Source organism: Amblyomma mixtum, chromosome 5 (genome assembly GCF_055824585.1).
Source record: "Amblyomma mixtum isolate Tamu chromosome 5, ASM5582458v1, whole genome shotgun sequence".
Taxonomy (NCBI): Eukaryota; Metazoa; Arthropoda; class Arachnida; order Ixodida; family Ixodidae; genus Amblyomma; species Amblyomma mixtum.
The window spans coordinates 182,582,408-182,610,106 of NC_143016.1; the positions used below are offsets into that span (position 1 = coordinate 182,582,408).

Sequence of the window (27,699 nt, forward strand, 5' to 3'; positions counted from 1 at the left end):
TGTGCGACATCGGCAGAAAGTCGGGGCCAGTAATACTTCTGTTGAATGCAGCGGAGGGTGTGCGAAACCTCGAGATGTCCAGCAGTCGTCTCATCGTGTGAAGTCTGAAGAATTTCTTCATGCAGGCTTCCAGGTACAACAAGGAGGTAAGGTGTCTCGACCCGCCGCGGTGGCTCAGTAGTAGGGCTCTCGTCTACCGAGCCGGAGTACCCGGGTTCGAACCCGACAGCGGCGGCCGCGTTTCGATGGAGGCGAAACGCAAGAGGCGCCCGTGTGCTGTGCGATGTCAGTGCACATTAAAGATCCCCAGGTGGTCGAAATTATTCCGGTGACCTCCACTACGGCACCTCTTTCTCTTTTTCTTCTTTCACTCCCACCTTCCTCCCTTCCCTTACGGCGCGGTTCAGGTGTCCGCCGAGATATGTGAGATAGAGATACTGCGCCATTTCCTTTCCTCAAAAACCAATTTACAAATTTTCAGGCTGTTTTGTTCGCTGCAATGCTCTTCTTCACGAGGACACCATTCTGCACACAGAACGAAGACAATCCTCGCTTGCAAGAGACGGGAGTTCAAGGAACCTTGCCCTCCAAGTCGGGGTCCGAGTGCGGAGTACGAAGGTCGGGGTACGAGTGCTGCTGCTGTGAAAAAAAGCTGGAGCTGACGGGTTCCCCCAAGGCGTACTCTTCGCCGTCCAGCGGCGGTGCATCTACAGGAGCATGTGATATGCAGTCGGCGTCAGAGTGCTTGCGTCGGACTTGCAAACGATGGTAACGTCAAACTACTGGAGGCGCAGGCTCCATCGAGCGACGTGGCCGGATGGGTCCTTCACACTGGCAAGCCAGCACAGTACGTGATCATCGCTGACCACCTTGAACGGTAGTCCATACATGTAGGGGCGGAATTTCGACATATCCCAGTTGATGACAAGGCACTTCTTCTCAGTTGTCGAATAATTAGCATCGGCCTTGAACAAAGAACGGCTAGCGCATGCGATCACCTTCGCCAATCCGTCAGTTTTCTGAACAAGGACAGCGCCGAGGCCCACACTACTTGCGTCGGTATGAATTTGTGGAGACTGCAAAATAACGCTGAAGTTCCTCGAAGAATTCCACTTGCGGCGCTTCCCATTTAAATGGCACGTCTGCATTTGACACGTGAAACAGTGGCTCGGCGGTGCGCGAAAGTTCTTGACAAATCGTCGGTAATGCGCTCACACTCCAAGGAATCTGTGCAGAGCTTTCTTATCGGTGGGTGGTGAGAAAATTGCAATAGGAGCTTTTTTCTGCGGGTCTATGTGTACTCCTCCTTGCTCTACGTAAGGAAAGTGGCACTTTTCTGCTTTCAATGTTAGGCTGTACGATTTGATTGCGTCCACTACTGTTCGAAGCCTCCTAAGGTGCTCTTGAATGTTCGAGGCGAAGGCAACGACGTCACCAAAATTTGCCAGACAACCAGAAAAAAGAAGGTATTTCCACAACTTATTCAATAGTGAAGTAATGAAAAAACCTGACCTCGTTTGGCAGCACCCTAATCGCGTTCTCAATCGTAGCCCTGAATGTGCAAGCAAAACACACTCGATTACTTTAGAAGGCGAAGTAATCTCAAACGCACGTTTGGCAGATTCATGCAATGAGTATTTTGTATCGCTATCAAGCAGTACTCATGATTCAAGCTGCGTGCAATATTTAGGTGCAGGGACGAGCGACAGTGCGTTTTTACCGCCAACCGATACAAATGAAGTTTTCAGCACTTTGATGTCAGTCAAAAACAGCAACTGCTGTGACATTGACAGGCTTCAAATACGACCGGTCAAACATGTCTTAGACCTAATCTCTCCTATACTCGAACATATTTTTAACCTCGTTTTTCAGCATGGGATTTTTCCGAAACAGTTGCAGCCTGGAACGGTAACAGTTTTGCACAAAGGCGGTGACAAAAACGAACTCACAAATTACGGGCCTATTTCAATTTTACCAGTTTTTTCAAAAGGTCTGGAAAAAATAATCCATTCCCGCGTAATGTCATTCGCAACAAAACATAAACTAATCACAGATGCGCAATTTGGGTTTATGAAAGGGCTGTCTACCGAGACGGCACTTCTGACACAGAAGGAAATAATATTAGACGCTTTCGAGCGAGAAATGTGCGCATTAGGCATATTTATAGATTATTCTAAGGCCTTCGACACCATTAACCACGATACCCTGTTATTAAAGTTGCAACATTGTGGCTTCCGGGGCGTTTTTCTTCACTTGATAAAATCTTATCTTCAATACCGCCGTCAGCAAGTTGTTATCAATAATCATTTGCCTGATGTACGAGCAGTTCACGCAGCAGTACCTCAGGGAAGTATTTTGGGGCCTCTGCTGTTCTCTTTTTACAGATCTGGTAAATATTGACAACACAGCAAAATTCATCATATACGCTGATGATACCAGCATACTTTTAATGGGGTCTGATGCTGAGCTTCTTATCTCACGCGCAAATGTACTTCTAAATGAACTACATTCCTGGAGTATAGGTAATTCTTTTGCCATAAACAAGAGTAAGACAAAAGCTGTTTTTTTCAGGCCGAAAAACCGTAACATAGAAACGCAGGCCACACTCCATCTCGGCACTGCAAATATTCAGATAGCGTCGCAGGTTAAATGTCTTGGTGTTCTGTTCGAAAAAAATATGTCCTGGAATGCTCACATAGATGCAGTTACAACTAAAATTTCTCGCATTACAGGGATCCTGTGCAAATTGCGATATTTTGCTCTGTTTGCATTAAACGCCTTATTTTCAGTGCCCTTTTTACTTCACATATTAACTACTATCACCTAGTGTGGGGTACAACTACTTTGTCAAATATTACTAAACTTCACCTCTTGCAAAAAAAGGCAATTCGTATAGTTGCAAACGCTGCATACGATAGTCGCACTGCACTTCTCTTCAGGGAACTAAACATTATCACTCTTCCTGACATTTATAAAACAATGCTCCTTAAGCGTTACTCTAACGGAATTAAACAGAATAAAAACATTTTAGGCGGCATAGCAAACCTCACACCTAAACGGAAAACACGGAATACCCGCAGTACTCAACTGTGGGATATACCTCGAGCATGCACTAACTATGGTTACCAGATGCTACGTAATATGCTCCCGTCGCTTCTAAACAAACGAGTTGTTTCATAGCCACAATACTGTTTTTTTTTTGTAAATATATCACAGCCACAATAACTGCACTTTCTAACTTTTTCTGTATTGCACCGTACATTGTATACTTCATTAAACACTCTACTAATCTTGTAATTGTCTTTGCTTATGTCTTGATTTAGTGCCATATCCTCCCATGTCTGATGCGTTGCGTTTGTATTCTAGTTTTGTTGCCAATGCCATGTTTTTTAGGGGCCGTGAACCCCGTCAAGCCCAGCTAGAGGTTTTTGTTCACGGTCCTCAGCATCTGTAGTGTTGATGTTGGAATAAAATGAAATGAAATGAAATGAAAATGAAACTCTGCCACTTCAGGCCTGCCAGCACTGTATCCTTTACTCGCTGAAATGTCGCTCGTGCGGAACGCTACAAACGGCATTACCTTGAACTCGAAGAGGCTATCTGGAGTGATGAAAGAGGTTATCTCGCTATCTTTTTCATCGGCTTCAATTTGCCAATAGCCGCTCTTGAGGTCTATCTAATGAGAAATACTTAGCGCTGCAAAGTCGGTCCAGTGTGTCGTCGATGCGGGAGAGGGGGTAGACGTACTTCTTTGTGATGTTGTTCAAGCGGCGATAATAAACGCATAATCAAAGTGTGCCGTCTTTCTTTCACAGCAGAACTACCGGTTTCGCCCAGGGGGTCTTTGAAGCTTGGATGACGTTGCCGCAAAGCATTTTTTCCACTTGGTCCTGAATGGCGTGTGGTTCTCGCTGCGACATTCGGTGGGAGCTTTGGCGAAGAGCTCGGACGCGCTGGTCGGTCATAATACGATGGTTTGCAATCACGTTTGTCGGACCTTCGGCGATGACGAGAAGCACTCGCTGTAGGTTCGAAGCAGACTGCGGATCTAGTCTTGTCTGTACCGGGGCAGGGCTGTGTTGATGTCGAAAGGGGGCGAGTTCTCTTGGTCAAGCGAATCTTCTACGGATAGGTCAGAGCTGCTAAATGAGTCTCGTACGTCGGATATTTCATCGAAGAAAGCAATCGTCGTTCCCCTGTTAACGTGCTGGAATTCTTCGCTGAAGTTAGTCGGCAGTTCCTCAGCTTGGCCAATGCGGAAATGTGCAATGCTTCTTGCGATGGCGACTCCTCGGTCTAAAAAGAACTCCATGCTCGCCTCGATGATGGCATCATTGTTATTGGCTTCCGTGGCACCCTACGGCGATGATGACGCTTGACCGGGATGGGACGCTCACTTGTTCCTACAGGACACTCAGGCCGACGGGATGTTCCTTAGTTCTCATGAAAGGAATGGCCTCGTCCGTGAAAAGCGTGATGAACTTGGACCGCAGGGCGATGATCGCATGATGCTTTATAAGGAACTCTCAGCCCAAGATCATTTCGCGGGAGCATTGCCGTAGCACAACGAAGGTCGCGCGGTAGGTACGTCCCTTCACAGTCACTCGCGCTGTTCATCGTCCTGATGGCGCACTGAAATGACCCCCTGTGGTGCGAATTTGTGGGCCGTCCCAAGCGGTCGTGACATTCCTCAGCTGCACAGCGAATGCGCCGTTCATCAGCGAGTAATCGGTTCCTGTGTCGACTATAGCGGCAACTTTCCGACTGCTGATAATCACTTCGAAACCGAATGACCCGGCCCTTGAGTTGCACTGCGTCCTCGCCGTGGGGTCACGGCATTGTCGTGTATATAAATCGTTAGTAGGGCATGTCGTCGAAGCATTTCTGGGTGGCGGCGTAATTTTGACGACGGTTCGCGTCGTGGTCGGGGTTATGAATGTATGCGCCGTCGGCGTGTGGGCGGCAGCGTCTTCACACTGTTTATTTGTTGGAGGATCTTCGGAGTTTCGCTCGTGAGGAACCTCACCTTAAGAGGTTGCCCTCTTTAGTTTCCCCTACGAGGGCTGACAACTCCCGCATACCGCGGCGGCGTAGCTGAGGCATGGCGACGCGAAACGCCGAAACGCGAGACTGACGGCGATGGCGTGCGCGAAAAGCGGTTCGGCACATGCTCCTCTCGACGCAGGTACTCGTCGATTTCTTGCGGACGTAGCCCGAAGCCTGATTGTGGCGCGTCAAAGGCAAAGCCGCGAAGACCGATACGGCGGCACGGGCAGTGACGAAGAATATGACCATGTTCACCGCAATGGAAGCACAGTGGGCGGTTCTCGGAAGTCCTCCAGGCGTCGCACTCCCTGGGGTTTGGGCGTTGTTCGTAGGCTGGGTCGGCGGGGAAGGTAGACGGCGTTTGGGAACAGCTGGTTCGCGTCGAAGAGGCGGTCTTCCGCTGTCTGTTTGGGGCTGAGGACTCCGTACCACGGCAGCGAAGGTTGAGGCTGGAGCCTCAGCTGGAGGCGATGATCACGGGGTGCCAAGCGCATGCTGCACTTCTTTGCGGACGATTTCTTTTATGGTCGCAGCTTGAGGCTGGTTGGAAGATAGTAATAGGCGACGCAACTCTTCCCGTACAATTTCGCGGGTGACATCCCGCAGGTTGCCTTCGAATGCTACGCCATCCGAGAAGGTTGTATGAGGTGACTTGTAGCTGTAGTCGGATATGGCGGGTATGGGCTTCCAAAGTTTGCTCAATAGTTTCTCCGCTGGTGTCTTCTGCGAAGGTCTTCGCTTGATTACGGATGAGAGCACCGAAAAGCTCCACCTTCTCCGTCGTCATGTCAGGATCGAGCCGTCGAAAAAGGCGCTTCAAGACTTCTACATACGCAGTCACAGCCTCATTAGGGTGTTGGATGCGTGATTGTAGAAGCAGCTCAGCTCTTTCTTTTTTGACGATGTTCTAGAATGCCTTCAAGAACTACCGCTTGAATGACTCCCACGTCACCAGGGGAGCTTCGTGATTTTCGAACCAAATGCTGGCTGGTCCTTCATGGGCTAAGAAAACGTGGCTTACTTTTGTCTTTTCATCCCAACTATTGAAGACGGCGACACGGTCAAACTGTTCCAGCCATTCTTCAGGATTCTCGTCCAGTGAAGCGTTGAGCGTGGGCGGCAGTCGGGGCCGGTGCAACACAATGGGGGCTGGTGTCGTAGTCATGGCTGACGTCGCCGTCGAAGAGTCCTTCTTTACTCGCGTGCGGTCCGGTAGTAGTCCGTAATTAGGTGAACGCCTCTGGAGACGACGGCTGCTTCGAACTTCGTATTCCGTTGGGACGGCTCTGCGGCTTTCTCGCGATCTTCTTCGAGACGGCTCGGGCTGCTTTGACGGCTCTCAGGGGGTGAGGGCGACATGCACATCTTTTAGCACCTCCACCAGATGTAACGTAGTGGTGACTGCAGTCCGGCGAACAGGACAAAAGCAAGAATGGCTTCTAAAGGAAACTTTATTTTGGGCTAGCTTGCGCCCGCAAAGACCTGCCTCACTAGGCGGCAGCGTAGCAACAAGCGTGCTCGGCGGTCGTCGAACAGAATCCCCGCCGCTCACAGCCGTGCTGTTTTTAAAGCTGATAGCAAAACTTTCGAGATAGAGCTTAGACAATTACTAGAACATACTGGGACAACGTAGAATCGGCTCCGCCTGTCTGCAATCAATCGAGATAAATGTAGGCGCGTCTTGTACCACAAACGAAGCGATAAAGCGGCTTGCCGGCAGCTTTGAAGAATGAAAAAACACTACAAAGATTCGGGACAACATTTCTGCCCAGCAGTGAAGAGTCGGACTGATGCGTTGGTTTGCTGGAATTGTATTGTATGTAATATTTAACCAACTTTTCCCCAAAAGTCTAACAAGAATCTCTCTTTTTGTACAAAGATATAACTGTTTTTTTTAGTTACATAGTAATTCTGCTAACGAAGTGCTTTCCAATTTATTTTTCAGATCTCTTGCTTTTATAAAGAAAAAACCAGACAAAAACGTTTTTTTTTATCTTTAAAATTCCTCGAAACATTACATCTTCAGTTGTGACTTCGGTGACGATGGCAAGTTAACACGGGACACTGGAAAGAAGTCCGCAATATACTGAACTGTGCAAATAGGCGTCAAGTCCGGTGGTTGTAAGAGCGGCTACGATTTCTTTTGGCTCTTGTGGTTGGTGCGTCTCTACCTGCCCTTGTGCCGGCGATAAGCCTTTAGTGCTAAGCGTCATCAACTGGCCCACCATTCCACACCTCTGCAGTTAATTACTTCTTTATCAGGCTCTTTTGTGTGTAACCTTCCGCCAGCCGGCCAGGGTGGTCGATGCGTCAGACTCATCGCACTCACAACATGTAGGGCTGGGAACCTTGCCTTCCGCATACGCAAAGGAGGGTGCCCTCCTGTCATAGCTTCACAGTTCAGCAGTAGCGACTGATTAGTGGGACAATGGAAAATATTGTTCAAGATACTAAAATTTTCAAATTCTCTGCATGTCCGGTGGTTAAAAGAGGGCCTACGATTTGGGGTAGCGCTTGTGCCGTGGTTGTTCTCTGGTTGCTAATATGACTACGCTGACTCTTTACTTTATGTACCACCAAATGTCCCACCACTCCATACTTTTGCATCGTCTACAAGCCATGCTCCAACGCGCAACTAAGCGTGTTTTAATATCTACTCAGGCATGCTCCGGTTTGCTTGATCTGAAAAAAGGTGTCGTACTCTGCCACCCTGCTGAATAGTCTACCGTGCATGACGGCTAAGTTCGTCTTGCAGATGTGTAACCCCAGATTTCTTGGGTTGTTTGTTATTGTTCTTTGTAGTAAAACAGAATATGTGAAAAATAGCTCGTGTGTTTGTCATTTTTCACACTATCATGTTAGCGGAAACTATAAAGGCCGCATATTTTGCCTCCTAATTTTATCAAAAAGTGACTGCTCAAACTGCGTTGAGTACGAAAGGCGTTGAGTCTGGGTCACTATTTTAACCAACTTATTATTTGCTCTTATCCATTTGTTCATCTGCTCGAAAACAAAAAAAGTAGCTTACCGCCTACTTCAACGATAACGAATGCTGCGATTCGTAGCAGCAGCATGTTTATGGTTTTGTTTGCAATGGCTGGAAAAGAAACACCGCGACGTGATCAGACTATTATAATTGCGTTGCCTATTTTAATCTTCACAACGCAGCATTATTTACTGGGTTGGAAAGGTAGACAAACTATAACGATCTGTAAGCATGAAATTTAACCAGCACAATTTGTTAAGTCTCGATATCTTGTTCCCAAACCAATCGAAAGCTAATCACTCTGTTCAGCGTTGAATTAAAAATTTTGGGCTAACACCTTGTTTGATGGGCAGCACTTTGCACTATCTGCATCTCATTGGGCCCCACCGAACGTGTTTTTAGAGGTCATTGTGTGCACTCGATCCCATGTTAGTCATCATGCAGTGAACTGTTGCGTTACAACCCTCTTCAATGACCGCACTCTTTTCGTCCATCTTTACTCCCCTCTAACCTCCCCTACGCAGAGTAGCATGTCAGCGAATATTCGCGCCGGCTAAAATCTCTGTTTTCATTAAAGAGCTGTGGCTCTCTCGAGGAAGTGACACTGCTTTAAATTCAGTTCTCAAATGCTTTTGATCATGCTCGTTCTTCTTTTCTCCTGTCTCATTTGTAGATCACCATTGCTCACTTTTTGCAACGAAAAACAACTGTATAAGTTTGTGTAAATAGGTTTAACTGTTATTGGTTTTTTTTTTACGACTAATGTGGATTCTTTCCGTTTACTGCAAGGTTAACCGCTATGTATGCAACTGATCAATGTTCTTAGAACAACTGCCGATGAGCGTACTTAACACACATGGCGTTTAATGTTATCGCATAATCGACAACGAGCGCAAGATATCCACACATACAATTTATCTTGTGCATTTCCTTATAACAGCTTTTTCTTACAACATGACGATTTATTTCAGTTTCTCTCTTAAAGATCAGATATTCTGAAGGTTGCGCCCTGTGTCTCCCGCATGTTATCGTCTTCTGTGCGCTTACGTTTTCGTTTAACTTTCGAGCTACCAGCTAGTTGAAGAAACAGCCTTGTATGGCTGGAAGAAAATTCCTCGCAAGTTCAGTTTGCGTGTAAAACGCTTTCAGGATTTCACCAAAACCAACAGCACTGAGAAGCAGCACCATGCGGTCCAGTAAAAAAATGGGAGGGTTTTAACGTAGATAAACCGAGTCTACGTGCGAAAGAATGTGTTGATTCTTCGCTTCTTCTGTCTTGCATCTGCGTGTTCACGCAGCTGCTTTTCAGGCTCCGGAGTGTCTAGCGTTCAGTCTAGACGGAACGTTTGCTGCTGCTGCAGTTATGTCCAGACGGATATTTACGGCAGCTAAAGTTCCGTCCATACAATAGACAGTTTTAGTTTCACTAACGTAGAAGCTTCACGTAAGTAGAGCGCTTACGAGTCACCAGTGCGCATGCGCAGAATGTTAAGTGTCTGCGTGGGTCGCACGGACGTACGTGAGATTCAGATCTTCGCGTGGCGGTCTTCACGTTGCTTGCGTACGTGGCGTTGGCAAGATGGCGGCGCCCTGCCCGCCCGCTTCGCAACGATAACAGCTTCGTCGCTAATCCCTCGACATGGTATCGTGCTGTGAACTGCTTTATTTGCCTTCAGTTGGTCCATTGTTGCTCTCGCATGAAGTTTTAGGTGAGAACTAGCTTTTGTTTTTCACTTAGATATCCGTTTCAGCAGCTCCTAAGCCTGAAGGAGAAGCGTCTGTGGTCGTCATAGCAAAGAGTGTGCCGACGGTCTGGCGAGACCACGCGAAGCTCGAAACCTCGCGGGACATCGCGAGACCTTTGGCACAGTCAGCGGGAAAAGCAAAACGGTGCACGTTTTGACTCCATACGCACACGTCGTCAACATGAGTGGGACACCAGCGCGCCTTCGCTTCTCGAAAAGCAATGATTTAAATATGCCGCGGGACATAAAGGAAAGCAATTCCTTTGAAGATAGCATGCAACATACAGTTCGGTGGAATGAAATAGCTCAACGTTTGTCATAAGAAAGGGGGAAAGTATTTAGCGCCCGCACTGTGGCTTGGCCTGGCTCCGCTCCAAGCAGCTCGACTAAATAAAATTAGTTTTCTTTATCTGTACTAGATGGCACGGCACAACATGCTAGCGCATTGTTTAGGCTCTATGGCAGATCTACACAGTTGGCGTCCTGTACGTGTAGCTAAAACTGTACGAAGCGACATGAGCGCACGCTACGTAGACTGCTCACGTTTACGTGCGTGAATGTTCTACGTACGTAAAACTAAAACGGTCTATTATCCGTACTGTCCATGCTATACAAAATTGGTGATTTCTACCCACATAAAGCGTTTCTTTGCCTCTGGAATAACCAGTTGACAAAGCTGTACCCAGATGTTCTCTCTACGCTTGTACGGCACCAATATATCTGTCCGCGTGCTGCGTTCAGTTACATCCTCGAAGGTATAACTTCCGTGCACGCATGCAGGATCAGAAAAATAACACTGTTAGAAGCAGAGTGCAGAAACTCTTCGCGAAGTGATGTGAAGCTCTGTCGCTGTTTGTGCTGCAAGATGACGTAGCCCGAAAAAGACTAAGACGTACACAAACGGTCAACAAGCATTATGCAAACGCACCAACAAACTCAAGCCAAAACTCGTTCTATTGCCATTTCTCACTGACTGCTTGGAAAATAAAATGATGCAGCAGAATATCCTGTCACACATTAGGCGGGACAGGATTGCCACTTTTTATAATAAACATGCAAAAGTCTGCAAGCAAACTGGTTTCCCAATCACTAACGCCAGCTTTAATTCCGTCTTGACATAACTCTTGTGGCAGAAATGCTGGACGGAACTGTATGGTGTCAGATACAGTTCCGTCTGGACGGAACCCCATCGGTACATGCAGTTCCGTCTAGACGGAACTTTAGCGCACATTGTAGTTCCGTCTAGACGGAACTCTAGCGCAAATTGTAGTTCCGTCTGGACGGAACTCTAGCCACAGCCTTCAGGCTCTGCTGATGTTAAGACTGAGTAACATGCTTTCTCATAGCCTACAAAGGCAATATTTTCTGAATCAATTTGTCACCTTATTCATAGTGTGAACGTGTTCTAATGTCGTGTACCATTACAGTTTATACAAATCGGTCATATCATTAACATGCGAGAATACTGTGTCTGCGGTGACGTGGCACTTTATAGAAAAACTGCTCACCGCGTACGCTAAGACCTCGATGGTGGTAGACTTCTGGCCACTGCCGCTGCCAAGGAACGCCGCGAATTGGTCGCATTACTTAATGAATGCTTGCGGTATTGGACGCCGACTGCATTCTGTGGTGGATAATGCTCTGCGGCTACAGGTGCGTTGCACTCAAAAAGTGTTGAGATGGGATTGTTAAAATCACAAGAAAACATCAAACAATAGCCCCCACAATCGTGAGCAGAGAAGCTGAAGATAGAGACGTGACTCGTGTCTGCGGGGAAAACGTGCTGTTTTACGCTTGCCACATATGCTAAACGAAACAATATGCTCTTTTATAGCAGTGTGTAGCCTGAAACAGAGACGGCAAGAAGTTTTAAGGAACATGTTCTGACGCAGCTATTTGAGCAGAAACTCGAAAAAAAAAGTAAGCAGTCTGCAAGGTGTGCGATGCGGTTTCGCTTGATACCGGTCGTAACTCTCAGACAAACGTAGCGAAAAATGAACAGAAGCAAACGTCTCTTCTTAAAACATTCATCAGCTTGAAAGCTTATTTTTGCATGTTGCAGCGCGTAACTTCATTGGTTTCACTTTTACTGGGTATCGTGCACATAACACAGCGGTTCCTTTTATATCTAGCATCACTCACCCTTTACCAAGTTAATAGAACAGGAATTTATTTCTTCCCGCTGATATCAATTTTCCAGCCATCGACTGGCATAAGGTGGCTCATGGCGTGCGCCCTTATAAGGTGGTTGCTTTGGACAAATCAGGTGACGTTCATTCCCCTAAAAATTGCAGACCGATCTCACTAACAAGCATTCCCTGCAAGCTACTGGAACATGTAATTTATAGCCATATAACTTTTCTTTAGTGTAACCATTTTTTTTTTCAGTATTCATCAACACGTTTTTCGAAAGAACTATTCATCTGAAACTCAACTTTTAGCCTTTACAAATGACTTGTTTTCAGGTCTTGATTCTAACTTACTTATTGACTGCATTTTCATTGATTTCGCCAAGGCTTTCGATACTGTTTGCTATAGCTTACTACTTCTGGAACTAAGCAGACTTAGCATTGATCCGAACGTCTTAAAATGATTTGAATGCTTCTTGTCTAACCGCACACAATTTGTAACTACTAACGGCCATAACTCTGATCCTTGCGGTGTAGCCTCTGGTGTTCCACAGCGATCAGTGCTGGGGCCGTTGGTCTTTCTAATCTATACTAATGACTCACCTAATAAGATTTCTTCTTCCATATAACTCTGCTGATGATTGCGTTATTTACCGTCAAATAAAAAGCTCTGGCGACCGCCTTAACCTCCGGTCAGACTTTAATCATATTTCCTCTTGGTGTGACACTTGGCTAATGAAGCTGCATGTAAATAAATGCAAGTTTATGAGAATTTTCCGCCACTCACCTACTCAAGTTTCCTGTGATTATCAACTATGTGATACTCCTTTAAGCCACATTTCCACTTACAAATACTTTGGTGTGCATATTATTTATTTATTTATTTATTCAAATACCCTCAGGGCCCACTGGGGGCATTACAAGGGGGGGGGGGGGGCATATCAGAGTACAATTTTCAAAGGCAGAAAAGCACTTTTAGGTGGTCAATACGTCATGTTGAGAAAGAACATAACGTAAAAACTGTTAAAAAAATGCACAAATAACAAAGAAAGAAAACATACTAGTTTGCAAGTAAGTGATATAAAAGCAAATCTGGTTACTGAACGCGCTGGGATTCCAGATATGTTAGCAGTTCCGACTGAAATAAGGAAAACTGGGTTATGGTAGCGATACTGGAGGGCAACAAATTTCATTCTTTTATTGATAAGGTTAAAGGCGATTTCTTGTACTTTTCCGTACGAGCGAAGATGGGGTTAACTTTGTAGATATGATCGGTGCGGCGTGAAGTATGAGGTGGCAGTAGCCTTTCCTGGCAAGCTCACGTGGACTAAGTCACAAGTAACACTAACCCTACTCTCGGTTACTTACGTCGCAACTTTTCTATGGCGCCCACTAACTTGAAACTTTTTTTTTTCTTTATTTGTTTCTTAGAACGTGTCTAAGGGGGGGCCGAAGCTAAAGGCGTAACAACGCCTGACGGGGCCTCGGCCCCCCAATACAAATTCAGCACAAAAAAAAAATAATACATTTCGGCAAGCGGCACTGCACTTGTGAATCAAACAAAACATTTGCACATCTGATAATGAAATGTAAATAAATGCATAAAAACAGGGTAGTAGCAAGGCTAAAATAATGAACTTTGGAACAGAGAAAGCACAAAATATTTTTTTTTCTATCTGACTTCCTTCTTTCTAGTTGATAATACGCATACAAAAACACACAATGTATTTACAAAGCAAAGGAAAAACCGCTTGAAACCAAAACATTTTTACACTCTTTTTTGAATACAGGAAATCTTTTGTAGAAATCTACATTGAAATCGGTTCGGTTCAACATCTTAATTGTTTGAAAGTTTAATGTTTGTCGTCCATAGTTTGTTCTTATAGCTGGTAGTCTAAGTGTAGGGTTTCGGATTGAATAACGAGATGAATTACCTGAGGAAGTTGGATAGAGTTTGTATTTATGAATCCATAGAAGTAACTTGAAATAGTACACCTGGTCGGCCCGGAGCATAGAATATTTTGTGAAAAGTGGTTGTGTGGGTAAGTTTCTGATGTTTCCATGGAAGTTTTCGCACATTCTTAACATTCTTTTTTGTAGGACCAATAACCTGTTGTAGTTAGAATATGTCGTTGTGCCCCATGTTAAGATGCCATAACATAACCTGGAGTAGAATAAAGAGTGATACAATTTTATTTTCAGCCACGTTGGTAATAGACTCTGTATTCTGCATATGCTACCCACTACTCGGGAGAGATCAGTGGTGAGCTTAAGAATATGGCACGTCCATGAAAGATCCTCAGAGAACCAGACTCCCAGAAATTTTTGGTCACTTACTTGGCTGATCAGCGTGTTTTCAAACTTTATATTCATTGCATAGGAGTCTTTTTTATTGATTGGCTTAAAAACGACATATTTAGTTTTGCTAGTATTTAGTCCTAGCCGATTCATTCGTAACCATGTAGAGAGATTAGAAAGGTAAGTGTTAACTGCTTCTTCCAGGGATTCATTTGACTGGGCCTTGAAGAACACATTTGTATCATCGGCGTACATTATTAATTCAGGTGAACTGGGTATTTTTGTTATATCATTAATGTACACCAGGAATAGCAGCGGCCCTAAAATGGATCCCTGGGGAACGCCATTCAGAACTGTCAATCTGCTAGATAACATTTTGTTAGCAGATACACACTGATACCGGCTGTGAAGATATGTTCTGATCAATGCCAGTGGGACTCCTCTTATTCCATATGTTTGTAATTTATTAAGCAGTATATTGTGCTGTACTGTGTCAAAAGCTTTCCTTAAGTCTAGAAACAGACCAAGTGTCAGGTGCTTGTCTTCAATGTTTTCAATTATTTTATCTTTTATATTGATGAGTGCCTGTTCTGCAGACTTATTCTTCTGAAACCCATACTGAGCACTGCTAAATATATGATGTTTTTCAAAGAAGCTCGACAGCCTGACATATATGGCACGTTCGAATATTTTTGAAAACACTGGTAGAACCGAAATAGGTCTGTAGTTGTTAACATCGGTTTCTCCGCCACCCTTATACACAGGAGTTACTTTAGCAATTTTTAGTTCCTCGGGAAATTCTCCAGACTGAAGCATCTTATTTATAATGTCACTCAGTATCAGGCTAAGTGTATTTGCAACATATTTTATGGGTGGGACTTTTATGCCATCGACTCCAGCGGCGACACTATTCGACAGACTTTGAATTATGTTATATATTTCAGTAGGTGTCGTTGGTACAAGCATAATAGATTCGAGTTGCTGCTCTGATACCAGACTGCATATTTCATCACGAGCCTCTTCACAGGAGCCTATGGTAACGAAATGTCTATTCATTTCTTCAGCAACTTCCGTTACGGGAACTCGAACGCCGTCTTTGTAAATGTCTATTATGTCTTGTTGGTGGCGCTTTCTACCCATTACTTCGTTGACGATGTCCCATACTTTCCTAGAATCATTTTGTACATTCATGAACCTATTTTCAAAATATGTGTTCTTGGCCTTTCTTAAATCGGAATTTAATTGATTTCTAAGCTTCTTGAACTCCACAAGTACGCTTGTATCTTTGCATCTTATAAATTCGTGGTACTTTTTGTTCTTTTGCGTTATCCTCTTATATAATTCACGAGTGATCCATGGCTTCTTTATTTTCTTGCTCCTTGCTTCATACTCCTGCACAGGGAAGGCCGCGTTGTAACATCTAGAAAACTTCTTCAAGAAGGCGTTATAGGCCAGATTGGCGTTGGTTGCTTCATATACATCTTCCCACGATTCTAGGTCGATAAGTGCTCTAAATCTCTGAAGGCCCTCCTGGTTGATTACACGGGACATAAACTTTCTAGGACGTAAGTCGCTTTCTATTGGTGAAGAAGTGAGGCAAAAAATTGGCATGTGATCACTAATATCATTGATTATAACTCCAGAAGTGACATGGCTGCAATACGTGTTCGTGATGCAAACATCTATCGAGGTAGCGGAGCCGCAAGCAATCCGAGTGGGCAGTCGTATGGCATTAGTACAGGCATGAAGATTCAGGACATTTTGAAATTCGTGTGCTTCTGCAGTTGTTGATATTGTATTTATATTTACATCACCAAGGATTAGGATGGACGAAGTTGAAGACTGAAGCAAAACGAGTGCATCATCTAGGAAATTTAAAAATTTTGATATATTACTCGCTGGCGGTCTGTACAAAACGCCAATTGCAAAATTTGAGACCCTGACAAAAAGGCTTTCAACGTCGTCATCCATCCTTGTCAATTCATGCATAGTTTGGAAATGCAAACTGTTCAACAGATAGAGCGCAACACCCCCACCTCTCTTCCCCTCTCTACTTAAGCTCATAGATTTGTAGCCATCTATGTGGGGCGGTACATCTGTTTCAGACAGCCAGGTTTCAGTGAGTGCTAAGGCATGAAATTTCATTCCGAGTGAACCAAGAAGTAATTCGAAGTCATCTATCTTGTTTTTGATACTTCTAGTGTTTAAATGTAGTGCTGTGAATTTTCCCCTGAAATTTTGAAATTTTGATTTGAAATTTTCTGTGTCATAATAACAGCAGTGTAAATCGGTATCCTCATCCATGGATAGCGCCATTGCAGATGTCTTTCTTTATGCCTTGATTCAGTTTGAAATTTTTTCAACATCGGACAAGCTGGCGATGCGTATCACATCAGCTTCTTCGTCCGTCCTTGCAAGTATTCTTCCGCCACGAGTCCACACAAACTTCCATCCCATTTTCTTCTTTTGAACGATTGCAGCGCGAAGCAGTTCCTTGTTGAAGGTGGTTAAATGCTCATTTATGAATATTTGTTTGCTGTCTCCAGCGTATTCCAAATCTTCTGTGGTGAGCTGCTTTTTCCTTGCCTTTTGCAGGATTTTGTCCTTCTTTGTTCGTTGCACAAAGCGCACGACAATGTTCTTCTCATGAGGTTTAAACGTAGGCACTCGGTGGCAAATGTCTATGTCTGAATCTGCAATAGGCTCGTCCAGTAAGGTCCCGATTCTCTTAACAACATCACATACATCTCCGCTTTCTGGAACACCCCGTATCTCTAGATTATTCGACCTCTGGTATTGTTCCAGTTCTTCCAGCTTCTCACTCAGTCGGTGGTTTTCTGCTCTTAGTTCTTTATTCTCTTTGTGCAAATCCTGAAGCTCTTTGCGCAGCTCTTTCATTTCTTTTCGGAGTTCATTTACTCCATCGCAGGTGTCGCTACAATATTTGACGCTTTCCTTTAATGCCCTCAGGTCAGCTCTGAGCTCGCGTTTCATATCTTCCACAGATTTCGCGAGATCTTTCACTTCCTTACTCATGACGGATCGTTTTCGCGGCACAATGACTTAATGGCACACCTAAACAACAGCGAGAAAAGCAATGCACAAAATATAGCAGTATGGTTGCTGTGTTCGGCAGCAGTGCGTAAGCAGTAACTTGTTTACAGAGTTATCAGAAACATGACACTTTCTCACCTGCACAGAATACAGAGCTGTTAGGTCCGTCGCTTATGCGCACCGCAGCCGAACTGAAGCTCGATGATTTGGGCAGGGTCCTTTTATAGATGAAGCCGGCACCGTCGTGTTCACGTGTCCACTCGATGCTTGTTGTTCATGACAATGCAGGGTGTTGTCTGGTCGATGTGCTCGCTGACTATCAGTGATATCCAGGCACAGCTGAAGCTTGACGCTGATGCTGCCAGATTCGGTGGACAGCGCCGCGCTTGCGCAGTGGAACCTCGTATCCCAGGGGCTGCACAGAATACAGAGCTGTTAGGTCCGTCGCTTATGCGCACCGCAGCCGAACTGTACAAAACACTAGTCAGGCCAAAACTTCAATATGCGTAGTTTGTATGGGACCCTCCTCTTAACTGACTAATTCTGAAATTCGAAGCCATTTAACTCTTTTGTTACCGCGAGAAAACGGCCGTTTTTCATAGGTCTCGTATGATAATTTTTTGCCAGCAAAAATAATATTGCAGCCCACGTTGCAGGTCACAAAATTTCACATAATAGAAAGCTCTTTCCAAAAACTTCAGTTAGAGAGCAAAAAAGTTTTTAGGGAACACACAAAAATTCAAAACAATGCCATTTTTGTGGAGATTTGAAAAAAAAAATAAGATAGAAAAGGCATGATATCTACGGACGCAATATAAGCAGAGAAAATTTAGGATATGCATTTTGAAGGAAAATGACTCGGGAGCACTGAGTAAAAAAATAAACTATCTGTACTGTGTCGTTCTTCAGGTACACAAAAAAAAAACTACACGTGGAAAGAGCCTCGGTTCTCGTGCCATGCGGTGAAGCAGTTCCTGGTTTTCGTAAGGTAAAGGTGCACTCCGCACTTTTCGCAGAAAACGTTCGTCTTCTGTTCGACTTTTCGCTCCTGATAGCACATCCTGCAGTTTCGCCTTTTCGGCATCTTTTGCGAATGGTGCGGCACTTCTTTTGGGACAGGATCTACATCGGCAACTTCTTCATCGTCAAGTTATAGCAGCTGTTAGGCGAGCTCCATACGAAAAGAAAGTTGGTCGAAGTGGGCGCTCCTTTGAAATTCCGGTGTCGAGAAGTGTTGACAAGCATACAGCTTGGACACGTGGCAGACGTTCAAAAACGCGTCTTCGTGGAATAAAACCACCAGGACATACGGCCACAGCTCACTAGTGAATAGCTGGCATAATTACCAGGTAATTATTACCACTCAACGCAGTTGGATAAAAAAGCCGACAATATTATTCGATACTTGACTCCCTGGAAGACTTGCGATCGCAAAATTTTGATGTTAAAGCTGCATTACCACGAGTGCCAGGCATTTTTTTTTTCAAGCGCGGCTGCCACGTTCCCTTTCGCAACCACATTAGTTCTCAAAAAGGTCCATCAAAAATCAGAACTTCGCAGAGTGGGACAATTTGAATAGGTTCTACAAATTAAACGCCAAGACTAACCAATGGGTGGCACTAGATGCACGCTTAATGATTTCAGCGTGTCGAAATCGGCAATTTATTGCATCGATGACCGGTGATCGATATGAATTGGCGTGGTAACGAAAGAGTTAATATCTCGCTGGCCGTTTAATTTTTTCTAACTATCATCGAACTGCCAGTGTGACTCAAATGAAAGCAAATTTAAACTTACCGGATCTTTCAATACGTCGAAGAATTTCCCGTCTATGCCTATTCCACAAAATCTACCATTCAAACCATCATCTGAGATACGTTGCTTGTACCGCCATCTTACATCTCATCCCGCAGCGACAACCAGTTCAATGTTCGCGTACCCAGCAGTCGCACCAACTTACACTTCGCCTCTTTTATCCCCAAGACTGCTCAGGAATGGAACCACCTTCCCGCTTCCATCGCCTTCATTACAAACGCGGACTTGTTTAAGAATGCTGCAGTTGATTTTACATTCTAGTCCTGCGTTACCTGTTCTGTTTTTTGTTGTGTATCACCCAATCCTCTCTGTACTGCTTCGCCCTGAGAGTAAATAAATAAAAACAAATATATAAATAAAAGGATTTGTTATAAATTCTATTGTACATGTTTTTATGAGTCAACAGCTACCCAAAAGAAACTAATTGGTGTTTTTTCATATCATATCTGCAAAAAACTTGCACCTTATACTGCATCGGAAATTTCCTGCTAGGAAAACTCTACAGCATTTTGGTATTGTAGTTAATGTAGAGGTAGATTAGGAACCGCCAATGTACCAGCAATTTGATGCACGGTCGCACCCAAGAATCTATTTTATTCCATATCACGTCACATAAGTTCGAAGCATCATGGTCTCACTTGCTCGTACCATGCATATGGCTTTCCAGAAGATAAACCTTGGCTAGTTGTTGACGTATGCAGTGAGGCACCCCTTTAGTTAAATGTCATATATATATATATATATATATATATATATATATATATATATATATATATATATATATATATATATATGTCAGAATCAAAAGTTTCGTGGATTGTTTTGGACATTAGATCCGCAACAGACTTTCATTTGAGATTACACAAACAGTTTTCTACTCTGCAAACTCGTCATTTATATAGCAACTGATTAGCTAACACACTACAAAATCCCTCATGCGGGAAAAATCAAATGTGTATACGTTCCTAAGTGAACGCCTTCCTTTCATATTAAATAAGGATATCCGAACACTACGCTCAGATTTATGCCGAGCATGGATATTTCATTTCATTTCATTTTATTACCTTAAAGGCCCCTTAAAAGGGGTGTTACATAAGGGGTGGCAAGAGTAAAAGCACAAATTCACAATGACAGGAAAGTTTCTACGTTATCAGTGAAACGACTTGGGCAAGTGATGATGACAACGTGGTTTGGAAGGCCGTTCCAATCTGCGGCTGCACGAGGAAAGAAGGAATTAGAAAAAGTGACGGTGCGTGATCGTGGACGGGCAACTTGTATACGATGGCTGGTGCGGTGAGATATGCGTGCGGGTGGAAGAATATAAGGTGCGATGTGCATAGGGCTGTGGAAGAATTTGTAACGATAAAACATTGCTACTCCATCAGCTGGGTGATAGGTATATCTCCGAATCAGCAGTGTGTTATCAAGCGTGATAACAGTACAGAGACTACAAACTCTCAACTATCACATGTAATTCTGTACTTCGAAACATGAGACATCTTCAGGACAAGCGGTAATATGGAAATATATTTATAATTTTCTAATAAGAAAAAAGTATGCCAGCTAAACTAAGTGCGGCTTTTTTACTCCGAGAAACATCATACTGCATGATGTGACCCTTCTGCGAAACGGTTAGATATTTTTCCACCGCTCAGGCTGCCGACGGCAAGCCTCATGTACCGTTGCCGTGGAGGGCATGATCAGAATAGGCGTCTGCAATTACCGACGGACAAGAATGTTGCTAGTAATGACAAACATTCTGCTCATTCGTTATGCACAAACATTACTTTCGTATCGGGCATGATGCAGCTAGGCAGCGCAACATAGCCTCGAAAGGCGCAGTTCAGCAAAGAAAAAAAATGTAAGAATTGCTTTATTGCTAAAAATAAAAATTTAGGTTGTGTGCTTACAGTTTTGTGATCTCGCCCAGATATTATTGAGTCTTGCTTAGAAGCCGCGGCAAAATTTATAAATTATCTCAATCTCAGCCTGCGTTAAAAAGCTGAAACACTGATGGAAATTTGAACAATTTATTGAAATACAAGGAAGATTGGCCCACACTTTTAACAAAATTAATGATACAGTATTTGCAGAGATAATTTTTTATTCGCGTTTCGAGAGTACAAAGCCTGGAGTATACCGTCTGTGATTGCCAATACACAAAACTGCCAGGGAGGAAAGTGTAAAGCCGTTGTGGATGCACATTACACAGTGCGTAAATGAAACAAAAATGTCAGATGACGCCTAACTTAAGCAGAGGGTAATACTTCGGAAGCGCACACTTGGAATTATTTTTCACGGTTTTATTGCGTGTGCATCCTTTCATCGTAGAATAATTCTAGCATGAAATGCACGTCTCGATTTCTCTTGTGACACTCTTAACGAAGCAAAGAAATTAATTTTTTCCAAGAACTTTCTTATTCCTTTAATACAGAACTCAAAATAACCAACATTTGGTTTGGTGCAAGACAAACTTAATAACTTATGCGCCATAACACCGAACAAAGTAGAGAGTGGTTCGCAGTTGTTCGAGTGGCTTCAAACACAAGCTTCTCATTCAGAAAGCACAGAAATGCGGAAGTGCCTCGAACCATCAGCAGTCGCTTCTTCATGGATTGAATGTTCAATTATCTTCTTTCGACGGTTTTCTCAACCTCATCAAAATAGGTGCATTTTGAGACACCCTGCAGATATTATCAAAAATAACTTTTCGACAAGCACTTGTAGCATCAACCATCTTTAGGATACGAGTGATGTGATGATGAAAAGCAATAAAACAATTAGCTGCTTGGCGTTGTCAGACTCAGCTGCGCCGAATTGGAGTGAGTTCGTATTCATTTATTTCTAAAGGGTGACATCAGGTCTGTCGATGCCCGCACCGTACTCTCTAAAGGCCCCATATCTCCCGCATCGCTTTCTCAAAATGTAGCTTTTTCAAAAAGATCGGAAAATATTTCACAATTGCTCATCAACAACTGTCAACAGGTTCTAGAGGCTCGGCATACCCTGCATCAGGCGGAATTTTTAGACAGTTTGTTCTTGCAGAAATTTTTTGTGCCTTGCACCATTCTTCCAAGTTTTTCTCCATTAATGCCGTGGCGTACACAGAACAATCTCATAATGGACCCCACTCATTAAAAGAATCCGCTAGATTAAGCAGGCATCAGTAATAAGTTATGTTATTCTTCTCGAGAATGCCGCGTACTTTTTCATGAGGTCCATCGTTCTGACTTTGAACACGCTTACTTTACTCTTAAGTAACACGCTTAAGTTTACCCCGTGTTCCGGGATCTCAAAAGAAAGTACATGCTATGAAAGCGAGGAATCTAACAACCACCTTTCTAATAACCAGTAGCACATAGTTCTTGTATTTTTTAACATTCGCTAAAAAAGTACAAAACAAAACCAAATTGCCTCATTGCGGGAAGCCAGATTAAAGAACACGGCAGTCAGATAGTGTGTGCCTGGGAGATTTACTTGCAAGAAATTTTTTGTAAAAAACATGAATGGAAAGCAATCAACCTGAGTATTGCCAAGGGGAAAAACTACGACGCCAGCTAGCAATATAGATAGCAGAATGAAAGTAACAGTCAACCAGAACAATGGCGGTGCTGATAATATAAAAGCGCGCTTTGACGCATAGAAAAATAAGAATGTCAGGATGTAAACAAGGACAAAATGTATATGTGAGCATAAAAAGTGGGGACAATAATACATTTGCGGGCCGGAAAAATTTCACAGCCGAGCATGGGGCATGGCAGAGGTCAGAAGATTTTACCTGACCTTATAAAAAAGTTAATTATTGATTGAAAGCAATATAGATGGAGTGCTGACACCTTCTCACCAGTTTTATTATATGAAAAGCTAGGAAAATTGGTCTTATCTCTTAACCTCCACAAAAAGTTGAGTTGCGAAATGCCAGGTTGCACGGCCGTATTCTCTTACCCCGTACCCTTGCCTTCAGAATTTTTCATATGGTGCGCTTGGTGGCCTCTATTGTTGTTATTTATTACGAAATAATGTTCGCACGCCCATCCATTAAAATATTGAGGGGTACTGTTGAGCTATGGCTTAATCGTGTGACGCCACAGCGTTAATCGGTTCTTCGAGGGGCCTGAAGTCCTCTTTTCACCCCACTCCGCAGACACGGACACCGTCATTTATTTCTTTATGCATTTTATTTTTATTTTGTAAGTTATTAAATAAACATGGAGGGCCACCCTTTCACCGTGTCCAACGAGTGTTGCTCAATGGTGGACTCCAAATATTTACAGCATTTCGGGGTTCCCTTGCATCAGTATATCGTAAAAGTGGGCCTCACTGGGATTATCAGATCTCGTTAGTTGGGCGACAAGCCCACACTTGGATGGGCAGGGAGCTGTCTCTATTTGCACCAGCACAAGTTTGCAATATCTTCTTAGTTTCAAAGCCTATCTCATGTAGGTGTTGCATTCTGCTAGGAAGAAAGTACAGGCCATCCATAGATTTTTTGCAAATTTTTGGTGGCGCTCTCAATGAAAACCTGTGCGTCGAGAAGATTTGTTTCACCCTCTGGTGGTGGGTGGAGCTGGTTTTGCGAGCTTGATTGTTCATCAGCTTGTTTCAAGGTTTTCTTTTTTAAAGCAGCAAGCCATCACTACCGCCTAGCCGTGTTTAACAGATGATTTAGTGCTCACTTACTTCTTCTTTGCCCCAACTTGTCATAAGAGTGAGTGGCCTTTGTGGGACGCCGACGTATTCCATTTCCTCGTTGTACAGTTTTCCTTAAAATTCCTATACAGTCTAACCAGAAGTCTGATGACAAAAATTTTTAATGAGACGTTGTTTCCTGCACCGATGTAATGGCAGCTATTATGATGGCGTGTTTTTCTTGGGACATTCTTCAACGAACTATCAAAAAGTACATTGAGATGACACCCGGCACTATTCAATTTTAAGCGGTCGCTCAGTGGTTATGGTGCTCGGCTGCTGACCCGAAAGACGCGGGTTCGATCCTGGCCGCGGCGGTTGAATTTCTTTAGAGGAGAACTTGTAGAGGCCCGTGTACTGTGCGATGTCAGGGCACGTTAAAGAACCTCAGAAGGTCAAATTTTCTGGAGCCCTCCACTACGGCGTCTCTCATAGCCTTGGTCGCTTTGGGACGTTAAACCCCATAAAACCATAAAACCAGTAACAACAGCGGCGGGTGCTCCATGACGATAGACAATGTTGTGGACGAAGAACAGCGCCACTTCAGCAGCAGTGCCTTTGACAAGAGTCGTGGTCTCAGCGTGCCGTGTGAGGTAGTGGGTCGCAACGGCTATCCAACGCTTTCAAGACGAAGACTTCGAAAATGGACCAGAGAGGTCCATGCCCACTTGGTGGAAAGGGGTCTTCGGTGGATCGACGGGGTGAAGAAATCCGGCTGGTTTCAACGTTGGCTTCTGACGTTGGCATTCACGGCACGTTTTTACGTAGGCCACTACCGATGGGGGTAACCTGGGCCAATAATACTTTTGTCAAATCCGCGCGAGTCTACTGCTCACTCCAAGATGGCCGGAGGATGGTGCATCTTGACAGGCACTCAAAATCTCAGGCCACCGCTGCGATGGTACGACAAGAAGGAACGCTTCTTCGTTGTTGGCAACGGCGCGAACCCTGAGTCCGCCCTCTGAAGCTGCGCTATTTGGGTGGTACTAACAGCGCCTAGGAAAGCAAAATCATCCGTCGTTTCTTCGGCATTGACTGGGATAGGCACGCGCGAAAACAATCCGCATCCTCACGCTTACGGCCCGACTTGTAAACTACTGTTAACTTGTATTCTTGCAAGCGTAGGCTGCATATAGCCAAGCGTCCTGAGGGGTCTTTGAGGCTTACCAGCCAGCATAAGGAGTGGTGATGGCTTACCACACGGAAGGGTCGCCCAGAGAGGTACGGTCGGAGCTTGCTGATGGCCCATATTACTGCAAGACATTCTTTCTCCGTAATAGAATAATTGGTCTCGGAGGGCGTAAGTCGAAGACTGGCATAAGTGATGACCCATCCGACACCGTCTTCCCACTGGATCAGTACTGCAGCAAGGCCAACATTGCTGGCATCAGTGTAGATGTCGGTGGCAGCGTGCTCGTCGAAATGGTCGAGTATCGGAGTACTTTGTAAACAGCTGAGAAGCTCGACAAATGCAGCCTCTTCGTCGGTCCCCCACAAGAAGGGTGTGTCGTCGAGGGTCAGTGCGTTTAACGGTTCAGCAATTCTCGAGGAATCTTCAATAAAGCGCCTATAATAGGAGCACAGGCCCAAACGCGGACGAACGGCCTTTTTGTCAGTTAGGCGTGGAAAACCTGAGTCAGCAGTTGTCTTGTCAGGGTCCGGGGAACACCTTGCGCACTGACAGCGTGATCAAAAAGGCGACGTTCCTCAAAGCGAAAATTGCATTTCTTGGGGGTGAGTTGCGCGGATTTGAGCGCTTGTAGCACAATGCGCAACAGCTCTAAGTGTTGGTCAAAGGAGGTCGAAAATATAACGACATCGTCCAGGTACACCAGGCAGGACTGCCACTTCAAGCCGTACAGAACGGTATACATTATGCATTCGAACGTGGCCGGTGCTGAGCACAGACCAAATGGGAGCACTATAAACTCACAGAGGCCGTCGGGCGTCACGAAGCCGTCTTCTCCCGGTCTCTGTCGTCCACTTCGATTTGCCAGTACCCGCTTTTCGTATCTAATGACGAGAAGAATCGAGTGTTCTGCAATCAGTCGAGCACGTCATCTATCCTGGGCAGTGGGTAAACGTCCTTTTTGGCCACGTTATTAAGTTTTCTGTAGTCAACACAGAAACCCAGATTATTATCCTTTTTTGAGAAGAACCACAGGCGATGACCACGGACTGGTGGATGGCTGAATGACATCGTCTGCAAGTATCTCGGCAACCTGAATCTGAATGGCCTCTCGCTCCAACGGGGAGACACGATATGGGCTCTGCAAGACGGGTCGCGTAGTCTCATCAGTTATACGATGTACAGAAGATCCTTCTGAACCGACGGCAGGACAGGATTTATTTTGGCTTACCGAAGAACGTGGCACGGGCCAGCATTGTCTGGAGTGGGTAACCCCAAGCTGCACAAACCTGGAACCTCAGCAACGTCGTGGAGGAAGACAATAGTCGTGCCTTTGCCAGGTGCTGATATTCGTTGGCAAAGTTAGTCAGGAGGACGTGGGTACGGCCTTCACGTAGTTGGACGAGACCTCTTGCAACGGCCAGTCCTCGCTTAAGCAGCAGTGGAGTATGGCCGTCCGCCAGGTCCTCGTAGTGGAGAAATAGGCCGTTCCGTACGAGCACCAGGACACTGCACCTCGGCGGCACGGTAGCGTCGTTCTCGGCAATGTGCCGAGCATTGGAGCAGGAATGTCTGAGGTCAAAGCGGGCCACGGCCTGTTTGGTCGAGAACGTGACACGTGCCTCCTGAAAGTCAGTCACAGCGCCGCTCGAATAGAGGAAGTCGATCGCCAGAATCAAGTGTCTGGAACACTCAGGGAGCACGACAAATTCACCAACGTACGTGAAACCACTAATTCCTACTCTGTCCGTGCACGTGTCCAGAGGGAAAATCAGGTGACCGCCAGCAGTGTGCAGGGGGGCCTCCGTCCACGGTGTACGAATCTCTTCAAGTTCTCTAGAAAAGACACGTTTCATAACAGAATAATCAGCACCGGTATCGAGCAGCGTGGTAATCTCAGTGCTATCAATTGTTACACGCAAATATGATGCAGCGTTTCGGATACTGTCGCTGCCTCTCTGTGTCCAGTTATCGTCGGCTCGAGAGTTTCGCGATGGAGGATCTGGACACGACCCGACGTCAGCGGCCTTGCCTCCGGAGGTCACTGGTGTTAGTTTTCCCGACGCGGACTCGGCGAGTAACGGCCAGCAAAGCTACTCTGGCGACCAAGGTTGGAAGCGCGATAGCGGAAAGGCGAAGGCAAGCGGTACTCGCGCCTTCAAGAGAAGACAGGGTTCTGGCGCGCCCAGAGATGCTCCGCAATCTCATGCGGTCGTTCGCCGTTCTTAGGACAAGGTTCGTCGCGATGGAAACCGCGAAGACCCTCTTGGCAATACGGACATGCTCGGTAGAGATCACTGGGCTCCTCACAGTGGTAGCAGAGAGGCCTGCGGTCCAGTGTACGCCAGAAATCCAACTTCCGAGGCTGTGGCCCAGCTGTAGCCGGTGCGGTTGCGGAATATGCGGCGGTGTTACTCATGGGAGACGTCGGGGTAAAACCGTAGCCAGGCACGTTTGCGCGGCATATGTGATGTTGCTCACGCCAGGCGTCGGGGTAATGGGACTGCAGCCAGTCGTGCGAAGTACAACGAATACGTACGTGGGACTGTCATCGGACCGGGGCGGCGCTTCGGGGACAGGAGGTGCTTGCGCAACCTGTCGCACCTCGTCCCTGACGACTTCGGTCAGCAGTGCCAACGACGCAGGCGAAACCTGGTCCAGATGGATCCGTTGAAGTTCCTCCCGGACAACTGAGCGAATTAGTTCGTGCAACGTGTCTGCACTGCCGCCTAGACACGACGAAAAGCCTTCGGGCACCATGCTGTTGATGCCCCGATTGTACTGGCGGGCCCGTTGTAGCACCATCGT

General features: G+C 45.2%; 1 pseudogene; it reads right to left on the reverse strand.

Moving 5' to 3' along the window:
- Nucleotides 1–570: 570 nt before the first annotated feature.
- LOC149345011 (uncharacterized) lies at nucleotides 571–27,699 on the reverse strand (annotated as a pseudogene).